This window comes from Micromesistius poutassou (assembly GCF_964030765.1).
Source record: "Micromesistius poutassou genome assembly, chromosome: 15".
NCBI classification, from domain to species: domain Eukaryota; kingdom Metazoa; phylum Chordata; class Actinopteri; order Gadiformes; family Gadidae; genus Micromesistius; species Micromesistius poutassou.
The window spans coordinates 18,783,881-18,800,476 of NC_140285.1; positions in this window are offsets into that span (position 1 = coordinate 18,783,881).

Consider the following 16,596-nt stretch of genomic DNA (forward strand, 5'->3'; position numbering starts at 1 on the left):
CTGCGGTGTGGAAACCGTGTGCTTAAATCCTTTCCAGCGCTTCATCCGAGCAGTGTTTGTAATAACACTGTTTAAAATAACGGTGTTAGGTAACGCTGTTATTTTTTCAGTAACGGGGTAATCGAACTAATTAATTTTTCCATTGTTACAACGCCGTTACTGTTACTGACAGTTAAATGCGGTGCGTTACTATGAATTGATTGAATGAACTGCGTAATCCGAACGCACCCCTGGCTGCACACACAAACTGCTAGTGAGGAGACTAGGTTTAACAAAGAGATAAGCGATTATGATTGGCTAAGGCAGAGTCATGTTTCATGGTAGCCAATCGGAGCCAGTGTTTTTACACACAAGCCAGGATACGCGTGCCACACGCACACGCACACACAAACACCAAACTGATTCGATGAAGCAGTAGAAATGGCAAGTCCGGAGCAATCCGGTGAAAAGTTGGCATTTTCAAGGTGGAGATATAAGCACTACTTCAAATTCATTGAGGTCAAAGGCAAGAATGTGCATGTAAAGTGAACATTATGTCCAGGAGCAAAGACTTTGTCGACATCCGTTGTAAGCAACCCATAACGACACACGCATCTACAAAGCTACTTTTTTTTCTCTTTTTTTTTACACTAACGCAAATAATTACTTTCACTGGTAACTAGATACTTTTACTATAGAGTAATTTAGTTACTAACTCTGTTATATATATATTGAATAAAATATCTTTCTTGTGTTTATTATCATTTGTTATCATTTGCCACATAATTAAAGCAACCTCATGCTAAATTTAAGAAAAATTTAATAATTATCATATTAGTCGACTAATCGTTTCAATAGTCGGTGACTAGTCGACTATTAAAATAGTCATTAGTTGCAGCCCTAATAGCCTTGCAAATGCAACTACAGCTAGAATTAAATGTTTCTACTCACCCACCCTAGCCTTGTCATACGCCAGTGTCTCAAACCAGTCCTCCGGAGTGCAAACCCCTGAGTGGAAAGCACACATTTGTTGTGGCATGTGTCAGTATATACTTCATCTAATAACAAACAATCCACAATGACATGTCATTATCGTACACAGCAAATTTACTGGGATAGCATGTTTGAGAATGTACTGGTCCCAATAAAGTGGACCTGGCTACTACTAGTGTCAATCTAACCTGGGACATTTTTTGTGGGAATTAAGTGGAATTTAATGTGAGAATGAGGCATATAGAGCTTATCACTTACCATAGGCAAGTCCATGGAAAAGCTGCCTCAGAAGAGGTGTGCTGGTTACAGGGACTGCCTCTGTGATATTAAATGTCTGCACAACTGCATGTTGGTGCTTGCATGGAGCACCGGTCACACCAACTGGACAAGTGCAGCAACTTGCTAAGGTGTTTACATGGTACCAGTCATTGCTTGATGCACTGGGCACCACGAAGTTGCTGTCATCCTCCTATTTTTAGGAAAGACAAGGGACAGTTAATAGTACCATAGAGTAGAGTACACTGTTAGCCCGGATTTTATATGTAATTAAAGATTAAATTGCAATACACTGGAAAATCTAAGTTACATGCCATTACTAAACAGTCCTGAGTGAATTCTACTCATCAACAGTTATTGGCGAATGTATGAATAATTTAAAGTCAAATGACCTTAAACTTCCAAGTTTTTGTTACACCACCTCTCTTTTTCAAGAGTTGAGACGCCGCAGTTGAAGTGACCGCGTGCACGTTCGACATACAGTCCAAGCCAGACCGCCGTGCTGAGTCCGACAGCTCTCCGACCATACTACAACCGTAATGCTGTTGCGTGAATTCGAGGAACTACTGGTGAGCAACTGGACTTTTTGTTGTTGTGTGTTTGTTTTTTTCTTTGTGGGGTGAAGATGTTTAATGTTAACAGGTCCGACGGACCTGGCGCTAGCCACTAGCCGACTTTTCTTCGGTGGGGGAGGGGTTGTTTGCTAGCAGTGGAAACTGTTGAAATGTTCGATTTTCATCGCTCAGCTTAGCCTGCTTCCTATGATAGAGCTAGTTTTCTCACTCTAGTAGCTTTATGTGAGCGATAAAAAATCACAGTAAAGACTTTCACCGTCTAGATACCACACCGGGATCTGGACTGAGACGGCGGTGTTCTGCGACGGAGAGGAAACGCCGTCCAGTCGCTTTTCTTTGCTGTGCTACTGCACATGGTAAGTTCATAAATTTACCCATAGTGGCCCTCAAAAGCACATTTAGGGTAATTTTGGCTAATTAGGGAACATTAGAAACACACAGTTTCAATGTTCAGACGCTACGGAAAAACTGTTCAAAACAGAATTCAAACACAATGATTTGGAAGTGCAAGTATTGTGCTTTTAGCTGTGAAAAGAGAGCAAAGCTGTTTAAACATTATAGGCTCAAACATGGAAGTTATGGGAGAATAGAGCCATTTCCTTGTTTACATCAGGAATGTCTGTATGTTTAAATCACTAAATGCACTTAAAGTGCATATTTCCCGCATTCATACCAAAGCTGCATATCAGCAACTAGCAGATGGACCAGTTAAGTTTAGTTGTCAGTCATGTGAGTTTGCTGAGTCTTGTTCAGAGAGTGAGTTTTTCACTCACCTGCATTCTGTGCATCTAAAAGTAAACCATAAGGTTAGATGTCCTTATAAAGACTGTAACTTTGAAAGCAGTGTTTACTCCACGTTCAAAGCACACAAGAGCAAAGTACATAAAGAACAGAACTGGAAGAGGTTTAAGTCAGAAATCGTTGGTGATGATGTTTTAAGTTATGATGGTGATGCTGCACAAGAGCAAATGTCAGATGCAGATGATATTGAAGACATAGACGAGGTCAGTGAGGTAACCAGTGACCGTGATCTCCATGATTTAGAAAAACAGCTTGAGCACAACTTAGCATCTCTTCTACTAAAGATGCAAGCTGTTTTGCACATACCAGAGAGTGCTGTGCAAGATGTGGTACAACAGCTTTGGCAAATCAATCAGCTGTCACAACCACTTCTACAAAACAGAGTCAGGACTTTATTAAGCAAATATAACAGTCACATGGATGAAACATTTGTTAAAGAGATTATCAGTGCTGTGTCAGAAAGTAACATAATGTCACATTGTTCCAAAGATGGACCTTTAGGAACTGCCAAAAAAAGAGCAGCCTATGTGCGCAGAGAGTTTCCACTGGTAAATCCAATTGAATATGTTGTGGAAAAAAAAACCTCTTGCATATGTTCCAATTGTTCCCATGCTACAGAAGTTGCTTAACAAAACTGATGTTTTAGACAAAGCTATGTCAGAGAAAGTCCATGTCCCACAGGAATACAGGTCATATGCAGATGGACAGTACTTCAGCGAAAATTCACTTCTTTCAAAGGATGAGTTCACAATTGCTCTTGGCCTTTACATTGACGACTTTGAAGTAGCCAATCCTCTTGGAACATCAAAGTTGAAACATAAGATGTGTGCAGTTTACTGGGTTATTGCGAACATACCAGCAAAATATAGATCCACCCTTAACTCTATCCAACTAGCTCTACTGTGTGTTGCACAGTCAGAGAGCTTCACAGTCAGAGAGTGTGGTTATGCAAAAGTACTGCAACCTCTGATCTATGATCTTCAGTTTGTTGAGCAAAATGGCATTTTCCTGGAGCAGCTAGGTGCAAGTGTCAAAGGTACTGTTTTGTATGTTGCAGCTGACAATCTTGGTGCTCAATCGCTTGCAGGATTCTTGGAGAGCTTCAGTGTCGAGAAATTCTGCAGATTTTGTTCAGCCAGTAGAAGTGACACTCAACAGCATGATGTATGTTCTGGTTTCTTTCACATGCGAGATAAAGAGTCCCATGATAGGCAGGTGCAAGAGGTGCGAGGGGATCCGGGATTGGCTCGCTCTTATGGTGTGAAAGGAGCATGTCCTTTAACTCAAAATCTTAAGCACTTTCATGTGGTGAGTGGGTACCCTCCTGACATCATGCACGATATCTTGGAAGGCATTGTTCCAACCGAGTTGTCACTGTGTCTTTCAGACCTGATAGGCAAACATTATTTCACACTCAATGTGCTGAATCAGGCCATCAGGTTCTTTAAGAACACATTTAGTGACAGAACAAATCGACCTCAGATGATCGGCAAGGGATTTTCCACTAAAGGGACAATTGGTGGAAATGCACATGAGAACTGGTGTCTAATAAGGCTCCTTCCACTTCTTATTGGTCACTATGTCCCTGAGAGTGACAACACTTGGGAAATCCTCATGCTTCTCAAGGACATTGTGGAGTTAGCTGTAGCACCAAGGCATACTGAGGAGACACTGCATTTCCTGGACTGCAAGATTGCAGAGCACAGGCACTTGCTACAGCTAACCTTCCCAGATTTTCGTTTGAAGCCAAAACACCACTTTGTGGAACATTACCCTCAGCTTATCAGGAAGTTTGGTCCCCTGTGTGAGGTTTGGACAATGCGCTTCGAGGGGAAGCACAAGTTCTTTAAAAGGGCAATTCGCACTGCACAAAACTTCAAAAATGTTGCCATGACACTTGCGACAAAGCACCAGCGGGCAATCAGTTGCCACCTAGATTGTAGCTCTTTTTTCAGACCGTCAGTTGAGATGTCACAGGTTACCCCAGTTTTGCTTTGCACTTTCCCTTGTAATGTACAAACAGCAATTGCTCATAACATAAGAACACCAGGATCAGTGCTTAATGCGTCATCTGTGTGTGTAGATGGAATAAAGTATCATCCAAACATGATACTTTCTGCTGGGTCATGCTCAGGTCTACCTGAATTTGCCCAGATTGAAAAGATTATTGCAGCTGATGCAGATATTCTGTTTGTATGCCACAAAATGACAGCCTGGTACTGTGAGCATTTGAGATCTTACCAACTTGTGATAATGTCACCTATGTATGTGGTTAAGATGTCAGAGTTAAACGATGTCCTCCCATTATCAGCATACAGGGTACAAGGAGAGCTTGTGGTAACACTGAGACGATTTGTTATTTGCTAAATAACTGTCTAGAATTTCTCTCCAGATGGCTGTGCAACAGAAGTTTACCATGAGGGTTGTTGTCACTGAGGGAGATATAAGAAAGTTGACGATGACAACACGACCAGACACACTGGAATATTTGATTGACTGGCTCAAAGGCACTCTCCAAGCAAGCTACAGCTTTGACCTACAATACCAAGATCCTGAATTTAACAATGAACTGTGTAACCTCACCGATCTGTCTGAGCTCCCTGAGAAACCAACTATCAAAATCATTCCAGTGATCAAACTTATACCAGTCCATGAACCATGCAGTGACACAAGCAGCCAGGCAGACACAGATATCCTGTCCATCTCCTCTTCAGACAGAAGTTCTCAGTGGCCAGATGTATTTGAAATCCCCAAATTTCCAGTTGATGTTGAATACAGACTACGTCAAGGTAACCTGCTGTATCTCAGGGATACCGCCTATCTGAAAGTGATAAAAGAACTGAAACATGAAATCCTTGAAAAACTGGCAGAGACAATGTATGCATTTAAAGCATACCCAACAAACGAAGAGTTTGAAACTGTTGCAAAAGCTTTAGTGCAAACACATCTATGCCTTAAAGAAACCGGGTCACCCTCTGGCTGGGATGGATGGAAGAACAGTCTCAAGTTCAAGATGGGTAACTATAGAACCAAAATGCGCCAGTGTGGTCGACTTGATGTCACTGTCAATGGTGGTAAACGCGGAATGCACTCTCCAAGTGGTGACCCTCCCAACAAAGACATCAAGAAGCCAAGGAAAGGGGAAATAAATTTCCTGCCTGATTTTCCTGAGGGGAAGGAGGAAGACAACCTGGAGGAAGCTCGTCAGGTTCTGGTCAATGAAATGATGAAGAAAAAGCCAAATGGGTCCCTGGTTAATAAAGAGATGGACATGACATTTGCTCTTCGCAGAAAGGAAGTTGTCCAAGACAAGCCTGCCATCAACCAGATGGTACATAGATGGCCTGCTCTTTTCACAGAAAGTCAGGTTTGTATGCATGGTTTTGATATTCATTATAAATGTTTTTATGTGTTTCAACTGTGATGTTGACCATTAAACATTGTGTCACCCATGTGTTGCGTTGAGGGTGTCATAAGGAATTTGACCATGAGCTGATATATTGTTTTACTATGTTTCAAGTTTATTATGAGTTCAGCAGAGTGGTGGGGAAAAATCTCAGAGAAAACTTCTTTGATGCACTGGACCGTTTCTCTCCAAGTCTGATGGACCTATTCAGGAACAAGAGAGGCATTACTGGTCAAGTTTTGGCTGAGCTTTTACGTCACACAAAGGTGAGTTGTCTACATTATCCCTGTCTTGTGAAGTTTTTATTTGATCTGTTCCTTTCTTGTTTTTGTCTATCCTTTTTCCCATTTTCTGCTCTATTCTTGAATCTTTTCTATTCAACTCATTCCTTACCTCTGCATCTTTTGATCTAATATATTTACCTCTCATCTTCATCTTATTTTTCTATTGTCCTTTCGCTGTTGCTCTTTTTTTAAATTCCTTTGTCTGTTTTCTTCTTATTTCTTCCCTTTCATATTGCACACACACACACACACACACACACACACACACACACACACACACACACACACACACACACACACACACACACACACACACACACACACCTCATTCTCTTGTCCTCTGTTCTTTCCTTACATGTCTTACATGTAAAATTATGTTTTCAATACACGTGAGTATCCTTAATAACTGTTACTTCTGTGTGTTGTATTCAATGTCCATTATCTCCCAGACAACTGAGCCAACAGACATTCGATGTCTTTGCCTCCGAGGGCTTCCAGTCGTCTTGGGGGATGATCCTTCTGCCTTCTTCAAAACATGCTCTGTAAGTAAATCAATTTGTTGAACATGTTGCAGATTCATGTTGTTTCTGCCCATTTTCATTTTGAACCATAAATGAATACCATGTGTTATAGGATTAATTAATGTTTCAGACAAAATACAGTTTTACTACAAACAATTTGTATGATTGATTAATAGCACAAAATGGACTGAAATTGATTGAAAACACTTGGCTACAAAAATCTTGAAAGAAGATCATTTTGCTATGGCTATACAAATGAAAAGTAAACAGAGCCAGGAGTCATTCTGTATATGCAGTGTGTTTTTTCTTTCTTTCAGTTAATTTTCTTGGGGGGGTGGTTAAATGTAGCCTGATGCATCAGCCGCTTACTTCATTACATTTCATATAGCGTCTGAACACGAGCCGTAGAGATTCGTTTGCTTCCGGGAGGCGGTTGCTTCCGTTTGCTTCGACTAATCGCTGCTGTTTGGCGGTGACGTGGTGACGCGGTGACAATAGGGTTAGCATTAGCGTTTGGCTTGCATAATGTCTTCGCCACTAACGGGGCCAGCTGGTAAATTAAACTTTTCCCAAACCCGGTAGGAAGAAGTCCAAAAACGTCTTTGCCCTCCAAAAAATTCGTCAAACATGCTTCTTGTTCTGGCTTTAAGTCTTCAATATCCGGAATAGTTTCAAGCACAGAGCGTATAGCTTCGCCGACATCCATCTCGTCAACTGTTTACCGCAGCTTGGGAACTACACCGGTATTTCAGTTTGGGCGCTTCAGTTCGACGTCATCGCCCGTCATCGCCACATCTGCTCGCTGATTGGTCCGTCCGCTCTGGCGGACGGAGCAAACCGAAACGCATTGCTAGTTCCCTGACTATATGGTTGAGGCAAATTAAATTTGCCGGAACCAGTAGGCGGCGCTAGCCTGGCTAGGTTAAATGTACACCTGAAGGCAGTTTTTGCGTACAACACTACTACTTAACTGTCTTGATTGTCTCCTCTTTGCTGAACTGTTTCTTTCCTCCTTTAGGATGCAACTGACCAGTACTCATACATTCAAACTCCAGTGGGACTCCTTTGTATTGATGAAGAAAGCCCACAGCTGAACCCATCCAAAGTGGGAATCGTCTTGGAAGGAAGTCTTGTGATGGATGACCTGGCCAGCCTTCCTCAGGCCTTCTGCATCCTTTTTGGGTTGATTTACACCCTACACCTGGACTATCCCAAGTACATGAAAAATACTTTCTCCTTTGTCCAGCAGGTGATGCTCAGCTTGGGTAAAAGTCAGTTGGCACCCAAAATTCAGTCTTTGAAAAACCAGCTCTCAGGGTAAAGTTGGTTCCTGACTGGTGCAGATATCAGGTGCTTTGTTGAAATGTTGCACTTCTGACATGTTGCTGCTTATGTTTATACTTTGTATATTATAGATGGGCACTGATACTGTGGTTCGATTACATCCAAAAAGATGTTTGTTCAGAATTGTAAGAAAATACTGCTGATGTCTCTATATCCACCCACTTCTAGCATTAAGAAGTGAGCAGTGGCAGTATTGTGAACTTGGCTATGGTTAAGAATTTTCCTGCTACAGTTTGAAGCTTATTGTTCAGACTTTTTTGCACACTTTTTCTACAAAGAATTTTGATGTAATTTGTTGTGATGTTAGTGTGAACGTATTTAGTTGTCCAAAGTTAAAACAACTGACAAAGATTGTTTCTAGGCCTTTAAATTTGTTTTAATGTTTTATGCAAAATATCATCTCAGGAGCTAATGATTCAAGGGTCATCTGTTAAAAACATGGGTCTCCGTCCTGTAGCACAGTGCAGTGCTCAGAGTTTTAAGTTAAGTTTTAAAACAATACAAACATTTTACTGTCATTTTAATAGCTTGACATTGAAGCTAACACTTAAGTTAAATAAAACACAAAAGCAATGCCACTTTGTTGTTTTCTTTTTCTCACTATTTAAAGGTTCATACAACACCTTCAAGATATTAACTGGACTAACTGGGGAAAAAAATGAACATTACAAGTGAGTTTGAAGTAAGTCAACTTGGACTTAATTGCATTGAACTTAAAGATATTAAGTGTAATAATTGTGCAAAACAATTGCACCTGTAAACTATTTAAAGTTAAATCAACTTGGAATTTAGTGTGTTTAACATATCGATGTTAAGTGCAATAGTTGTGCAAAGCAGTTGACCTTGCAAAAAAAAGTAAGTTGAATCAACTTGGCATTTAGTGTACTGAACTAAAAACAGAAATTCCAGTACCTTTAAGCTTTAGTTAGATGTACGTACGTACGTCCTCAGTCCTCAGGGCGCCGTACGTCCTCAGGGCGCCGTACGTCCTCAGTCCTCAGGGCGCTGTACGTCCTCAGGGCGCCGTACGTCCTCAGTCCTCAGGGCGCCGTACGTCCTCAGTCCTCAGGGCGCCGTACGTCCTCAGGGCGCCGTACGTCCTCAGTCCTCAGGGCGCCGTACGTCCTCAGTCCTCAGGGCGCCGTACGTCCTCAGTCCTCAGGGCGCCGTACGTCCTCAGTCCTCAGGGCGCCGTACGTCCTCAGTCCTCAGGGCGCCGTACGTCCTCAGGGCGCCGTACGTCCTCAGTCCTCAGGGCGCCGTACGTCCTCAGTCCTCAGGGCGCCGTACGTCCTCAGTCCTCAGGGCGCCGTACGTCCTCAGTCCTCAGGGCGCCGTACGTCCTCAGTCCTCAGGGCGCCGTACGTCCTCAGTCCTCAGGGCGCCGTACGTCCTCAGTCCTCAGGGCGCCGTACGTCCTCAGTCCTCAGGGCGCCGTACGTCCTCAGGGCGCCGTACGTCCTCAGTCCTCAGGGCGCCGTACGTCCTCAGTCCTCAGGGCGCTGTACGTCCTCAGGGCGCCGTACGTCCTCAGTCCTCAGGGCGCTGTACGTCCTCAGGGCGCCGTACGTCCTCAGGGCGCCGTACGTCCTCAGTCCTCAGGGCGCCGTACGTCCTCAGGGCGCCGTACGTCCTCAGTCCTCAGGGCGCTGTACGTCCTCAGGGCGCCGTACGTCCTCAGGGCGCCGTACGTCCTCAGTCCTCAGGGCGCCGTACGTCCTCAGTCCTCAGGGCGCCGTACGTCCTCAGTCCTCAGGGCGCCGTACGTCCTCAGTCCTCAGGGCGCCGTACGTCCTCAGTCCTCAGGGCGCCGTACGTCCTCAGGGTCTGGGGGCCGTACGTCCTCAGTCCTCAGGGCGCCGTACGTCCTCAGGGTCTGGGGGCCGTACGTCCTCAGTCCTCAGGGCGCCGTACGTCCTCAGGGTCTGGGGGCCGTACGTCCTCAGGGTCTGGGGGCCGTACGTCCTCAGGGTCTGGGGGCCGTACGTCCTCAGGGTCTGGGGGCCGTACGTCCTCAGGGTCTGGGGGCCGTACGTCCTCAGGGTCTGGGGGCCTCTACGGATTCAGTTTTTTATTTAGCAAATTTCCTTTCCTAACGCGATGACCCAGAAATACTTTCTAAAATTCTAAAAATGCTCACGAGAGATGCCTCGATGTAACCTTTAAGCTTCCTTTAGCATAGGTTACTCCTGACCAACCTTTACGAAAGGAAAGGAGATGTTTGTATCCCATAATCCTTTACAGCGGCAGTATTAAAGCAACAGAGCACCGACAAAGTTAACCAACTACGCAAAGATGCATGAGAGACACAGTAAAGCAGAAGAAGAGAAGAGAAGAAAATAAAATGCCAACTTCACATTTAAGAAAGACTACTGGGGGCAGTTCATTTCAACACCAACATATGTTTAGCCTCTTTTTTTCACATGTGAATTGGGATACAAGTTGGCGATAACCTGATTGAAATCAATACGACAAGAACCCATGGATCGAAAGAGCGCTTGTTGTACTTACTTACTTAAAGCTTTTATTGTCCCCTATGGGCGATTTGGTTTGCAGCAAGACATCAATAGACAACATAGGACAGAAAGTACAACATGACAGACCACTGGGGGCACCCAATGGGTGAAGAAAACATACATGCAGATACTGTAGGTAGTGCAGTGTGTATACAGGCATGCTGATAAGCATCCCTGCATGACATATCCATGTAAATAAGAATAATAATAATAAATACTATGTATCAAATAAATAAAAAATTAAAACAGGAAACACTTTCTGCTCTCCATGGAGTACCTTCATACAGCAGAAAATCATACCTCACACTGCACCAAAAACACCATGTCAGCCCAGAGCTCCAAAATCTGAGTTCAGTAGAGAAATGGCACTGGGAACAAATGAGTGTCTATATCTATTGGTTTTAACTGCAGGGAATCTGAAACGTGACTTAGAAGGTAACAACTGAAACTCAGGATGAAGAGGATGACCATTTGCTGATAAAATAGATTCTGCCTTTTTTTGGACAAATCTACTGTACAGGTCTGTTAGGCTGCTTTGCTTGGCACCTATGATTTTGCCACTGGCCTTCACTATTTTGGCGAGTAAGGCTTTATCCTTTACATTCAGATTTCCATACCAGCATATTATAGAAAAAGATAAAACAGATTCAATGTATGATTTATAAAATATTCTCATAATGGTTTTATCCACATTGAATTTTGCCATTTTACGGAGGCAGGAGAGTCGCTGTTGGCCTTTCTTACATATATTCTCTGTGTTAAGATTAAAATTTAGCCTGTCATCAATTATGCTTCCCAGGTATTTATATGAGCCAACTACCTCTACAGGTTGCCCGTTTATAGCAGTGACCTGGGTAGGGGGGGGCTTGCGCCTATAATCAATGACCATGTCCTTAGTTTTTGATACATTCAAGTGTAAGTGAGCACTATCACACCAGGCTATAAAATTGTTTAAAACAGGACCATGCTCAGATTCTTTTCCATTTAAAAGACTAACAATAACTGAGTCATCTGCAAATTTTAAAATGTCTGTTTGTGTGCTGGCTGCGACAGTCATCAGTGTATAGGATGTACAAAAGAGGGGACAGGACACAACCCTGTGGTGACCCTGTAGAGGACAGTATCTCTTCTGAGAGTACCCCATTCACCCTCACTCTCTGAGTTCTGTCTGTTAAAAAATCCAAAATCCAACCCACTAAACTGAAATCTAAATAAAAATTTCTTAACAGCTTATCAACTAAAATGTGTGGTTGAATAGTGTTAAAAGCTGATGAAAAATCAACAAATAAAATTTTGTCATGAGTGTTGCTACCTTCAAGGTGCTTAAGTATCAGGTTAAGCAGAGTGGCTGTAGCATCCTCAACCCCTCGCCTGGCCCTATAAGCAAATTGTTGTGGGTCCAATAGATTCTCTGTTTTGATAAGGAACACCCTTTTCATTAGTTTTTCAAAACATTTCATCACCAATGAGGTCAAGGCAATTGGTCTAAGATCATTTAACACCTTAGGGCGACTGATTTTGGCGACTGGTACGATAGTCTAATTTTTCCAAATTTTGGGGACTCTCTGTTGGCTCAGGGAGAGCTTAAATATGTAATAATATATTGGACCAAGTTGTTCAGCACATGAGGAGAGTAGGTGACCCCCTATGTTATCTGGCCTGGGGCTCTTCTTAACCTTTGAGTGTCTGAAGGTATCTACTACGTCATGCAAATCAAAGGGCGCTGGGGCACTATCCTTTAGGTAGTTTTTTTGCTCTAAAATGGCATCCTTAAATGTGGGTGTGTCAAACCTCAGATAAAACTCATTCAACGTCTGTGCCAGCTTTCTATCACATGTGAACCCATCCAGCACCAATTTAGGATTTCTTATTTCCTTTGTGCCAATTATGGTTTTCATGCTATCCCAAGCAGAGCCTAAATTGTTGTTCCCCACTTGGTCCTCTAGCTTTTCTTTATAGCTCTGCTTTGCTCTTGCGGTTTCATGTTTAACTTCCTTTTTTAGTTTTTCAAGCTCTGGAAGGTTCCCTGCTCTACATGCCTGTCTTTTCCTGTATAGCAGTGCCCTGAGTGCTTTCGTCACCCATGGTTTACTATTTGGGTACACAATTTTTTTTCAGGAATAACATTATCTTCACAAAAGGAGACGTAACAACTGACAACATCTGCAAGGACGTCAATGTTCGGACAAGATTGCTTAAACATTTCCCAGTCTGTACACTCATAGCAGCCCTGCAGACTCAGTTTGGATTCATCAGTCCGGACTTTAACCCGCTTGGTGACCGTTTTTCCCCTCTGCAGTGCAGTGCAGTATGATGGGATAAGCTGAATACAATTATGGTCGGCCCCCCCCCAAGTGGAGGAAGGGGAATAGCTTTATATGCTCCTTTGATGGAGCCATAACACAAGTCCAGAGTTTTGTTGAGTCTGGTAGGGCACTTAACATATTGATCAAATTCCCTTATGGTTTTCTGAAGAGAACAATGATTAAAATCCCCAAGGATCAGCACTGGAGCGTCGGGTGATATTGCCTGTAGTTTTTGGGTAGATTGCAATATAGTCAATCTTAGTTTCACGCTAGAGACTTACGTCAACAATACTCATCTTCATAAAAGTTGAGTCAAATTAATTTTAAACAGTGCTGTCTTTTCCTATGTTCAAAAGGAAGCACCTTTTCATCTCTCCTTGACCCGATTATGTTTTCCACGAAGGTTAAGGAAAGGTGGCATAAAGGTTAGGAGATTTGAATTTCCGAATTGGGCCCTGCTGTTGTGTTACAAAGACAACCAGACACTATGCATGCAGAAAGCCTATCTCCCTGGTCTCCCTGTTGGCCATCTCTTATGTTGCTGATCTGAAATACGACCAATATTGTTTCTATGAAAGTGACTATCTTTCATATGTTGCTTCACATTGGAGCTACAGGTTCAAACTCCTGAGCTGATCGCTTTATGGTCTGTCCCACTCCAGACCCATTGTGCCATCTACTGGTGGATGATGACATGTTGCACCATCTTTTTGTTTAATTCTCCAACAGTTTTCTTTGATCAAATGACTGTCACACGCTCTGATAGACAGGTGTCTCTCGGCTCTGGTTCCCTGGTGGACAGCGGGCCTCAGATAGCCCCAGCATAACGGAGCTGAAGAACCTGGGACTCTGGAACAGAGATACCCACATCCGCTGAGCAAAGGAAAGGACTAAATAGACCAGGGGCCTACGAATAGTCTAATCTCCTAACCTTTATGCCTCCTTTCCTTAACCTTTGTGGAAAATGTCATCGGGTCAAGGAGAGATGAAAAGGTGCTTCCTTTTGAACATAGGAGAAGACAGCACTGTTTAAAATGAATTGACCTCCACTTTTCCTAACCGACGTCATTGAGCAACGGCAAGTATTGCTGACCTCTAGCGGCTATAGCGTGAAACTACTATTTTCTGAAGATTGACTACAACAAGCGCTCTTTGACCCATGCGTTCTTGTCGTATTGATTTCAATCAGGTTATCGCCAACAGTGACAATCACTTGGACTTGGCCAACGGGAATATTTGAGGCCACTTGAATCCCAATTCACATGTGAAAAAAAAGAGGCTAAACTTATGTTGATGTTGAAATTAACTGCCCCCAGTAGTCTTTCTTAAATGTGAAGTTGGCATTTTCTTTTCTTATGGTGTATATTATGTGCTTACTAACCAGCAATAAATTTATTCATTTTGATTCAAATAATTATGTTTCTGGAATTGGTATCCATTATTATCAATTTTCTTCTTCTGCTTTACCGCGTCTCATGCGTCTTCACGTAGAGTCGGTACTTCGTTGGTGGCCTGTTTATTTAAATATTGCCGCCGTAAAGGATTATGGGATACCAATATCTCCTTTCCTTCCGTAAAGGTTGGTCAGGAGTAACCTACGCTAAAGGAGGGTTAAAGCATGCATCGAGGATCCTTTCCTAAGCATTTTTAGAATTCAAACCACCTTTTCTCCAAGTACTTCCGGGTCATCTCCTTAGGAAAGGAAATGTCCTATGCAAAAAAGAGAATCCGTAGAGGCCCCTGGCAAAGAGGAAGCCACCACATGCCCCACCTGTTCCCCATTACCCCGAAGCCTCTCCTTGTTATTAAATGTGCTTTATAATTACATTTGATTTGATTGCATTTTGCAAACCCATACTATGGATTGTTTAGTAAGGTCCACCACTGTTCTTCTTCCCCCATCAGTCCCCAACAATCAGTGTTAATTACGTTGATTTACCTTTGATAATTTCTTATTATAGGCTACTGTGTGAAATACTGTTTATAATTGAATTTATAATTTAAACACCCCTTCTATATTCACATTTGCATTGAGAAAGAAAGAGCCATCATCACCATGCCACCAGAGGCAGATCCACCGCTTTGCTTCAGAAAATGTGCAACAGCGACCCCTGAGGTCCAGTTTACGGTGGTAAGAGAATCCGGTGTGACACCTGTTGTATTGCAGATTACATTGCATTCAGTCTCGATTGCTGAGGCCTGTCTCTGGAATGCCCTGCTACTGCACTATGTTTTATGGCATTAAGTTTCTGGTCCGTATTTGGACCAGAAATGTGAGTAATGTAATGAATATGAGTAATGAATATTGTATTTTGAATATTGGCAACTTACATTTGATCTGAATTAATTACATTGAAAATGTTATATTTTAAATTGTTTTTTAAAATGGTTTCCTGGTTTTAAAATATTATATTTCAATGTTATGACAGTGTTTTGCTGGATTGGCTGGATAATTCGTACCATGTGATGTAATATAATGTAAGTACAGAAACCTTGGTTGAGGATTTTATCAATATCCCCAACTCATGCCTACTGCATTTACTGTTTTCTCTCCATGCGAGGCTGCATTTGAAGACTCCAGAATGTCAGTTATTGACATTCTGCAGTTTTATAAATCTCCTACATCCTGAATTTGTAGTTGATACTGTGACCCTAACCCTAACCCATATATGATTTAAACGTGTTAATAACCTAAGCAAATTAACATATGTTATCAGATACTTTATCAAGACATTCTGCATATCTGTGTTTTAAGCAGAGTTATTTACATTTAGGTAATTTAATGTAAGTAATGTACTGTACAGTTTTCTCTATAAGCTCTGTTCATGTTAACAATATAACCACAATTCCTACAACTTTCTATTTTCATATTCAAGTGGACCTCATGGGGGTTATAAACACACACACACACACACACACAGGTCCAGTAACGGGTGTTGTTTACGACATTCATAGCTATATAAGTGTCTCTAGTGGCTTGACTTGTGGTTGGAGTTCTATAACCTCAGTGCAAGGGGAAGCTAACGTGGCGCCCGCAGGGACCATGTGAGTCTCCGCAGGGCATGTTCTAAAAATAGCACTAAAATAATAAAAGAATGAATTGTGTTGTTCTTTTTTAATCAGTAACACTTGCATTGATGTATATTTTTGGCAAAGGCAATATTTGATTAAAAATAAATAAAAATAGTTTTACGAACACCTTTTCTGGAAAGTTTAATATTGTGCGTACTCTTTGCTGAGACAAGCTAGCGAGCACAACTTAAATCTGGAGCTAGATGCAGACCCACAAAATGAAGAAAAACATGTCAGAAAAGCGAAAGAAAACATTTTTAACAATGATTGGGAGGAAGTTATTTTTACTACTGTGAAAGAACTGTTCATAAATGTCCAAATGTATATAAGGTGAACCGTTCAAATTATTATTTGTGTTATTATATATCTATTTATCTATATCATTTATCAAGGAAGACTATCAAACAAGTAGCCCTTCGTATGACTCAGAACCATTGAAGTAGCTGTCAGAAAGGTTGGTGACCCCTGCTCTAGGGGCTTGAGTTGAGGCTAAAGTTATAGCTATGTCGCCTCAAGTGGCTTG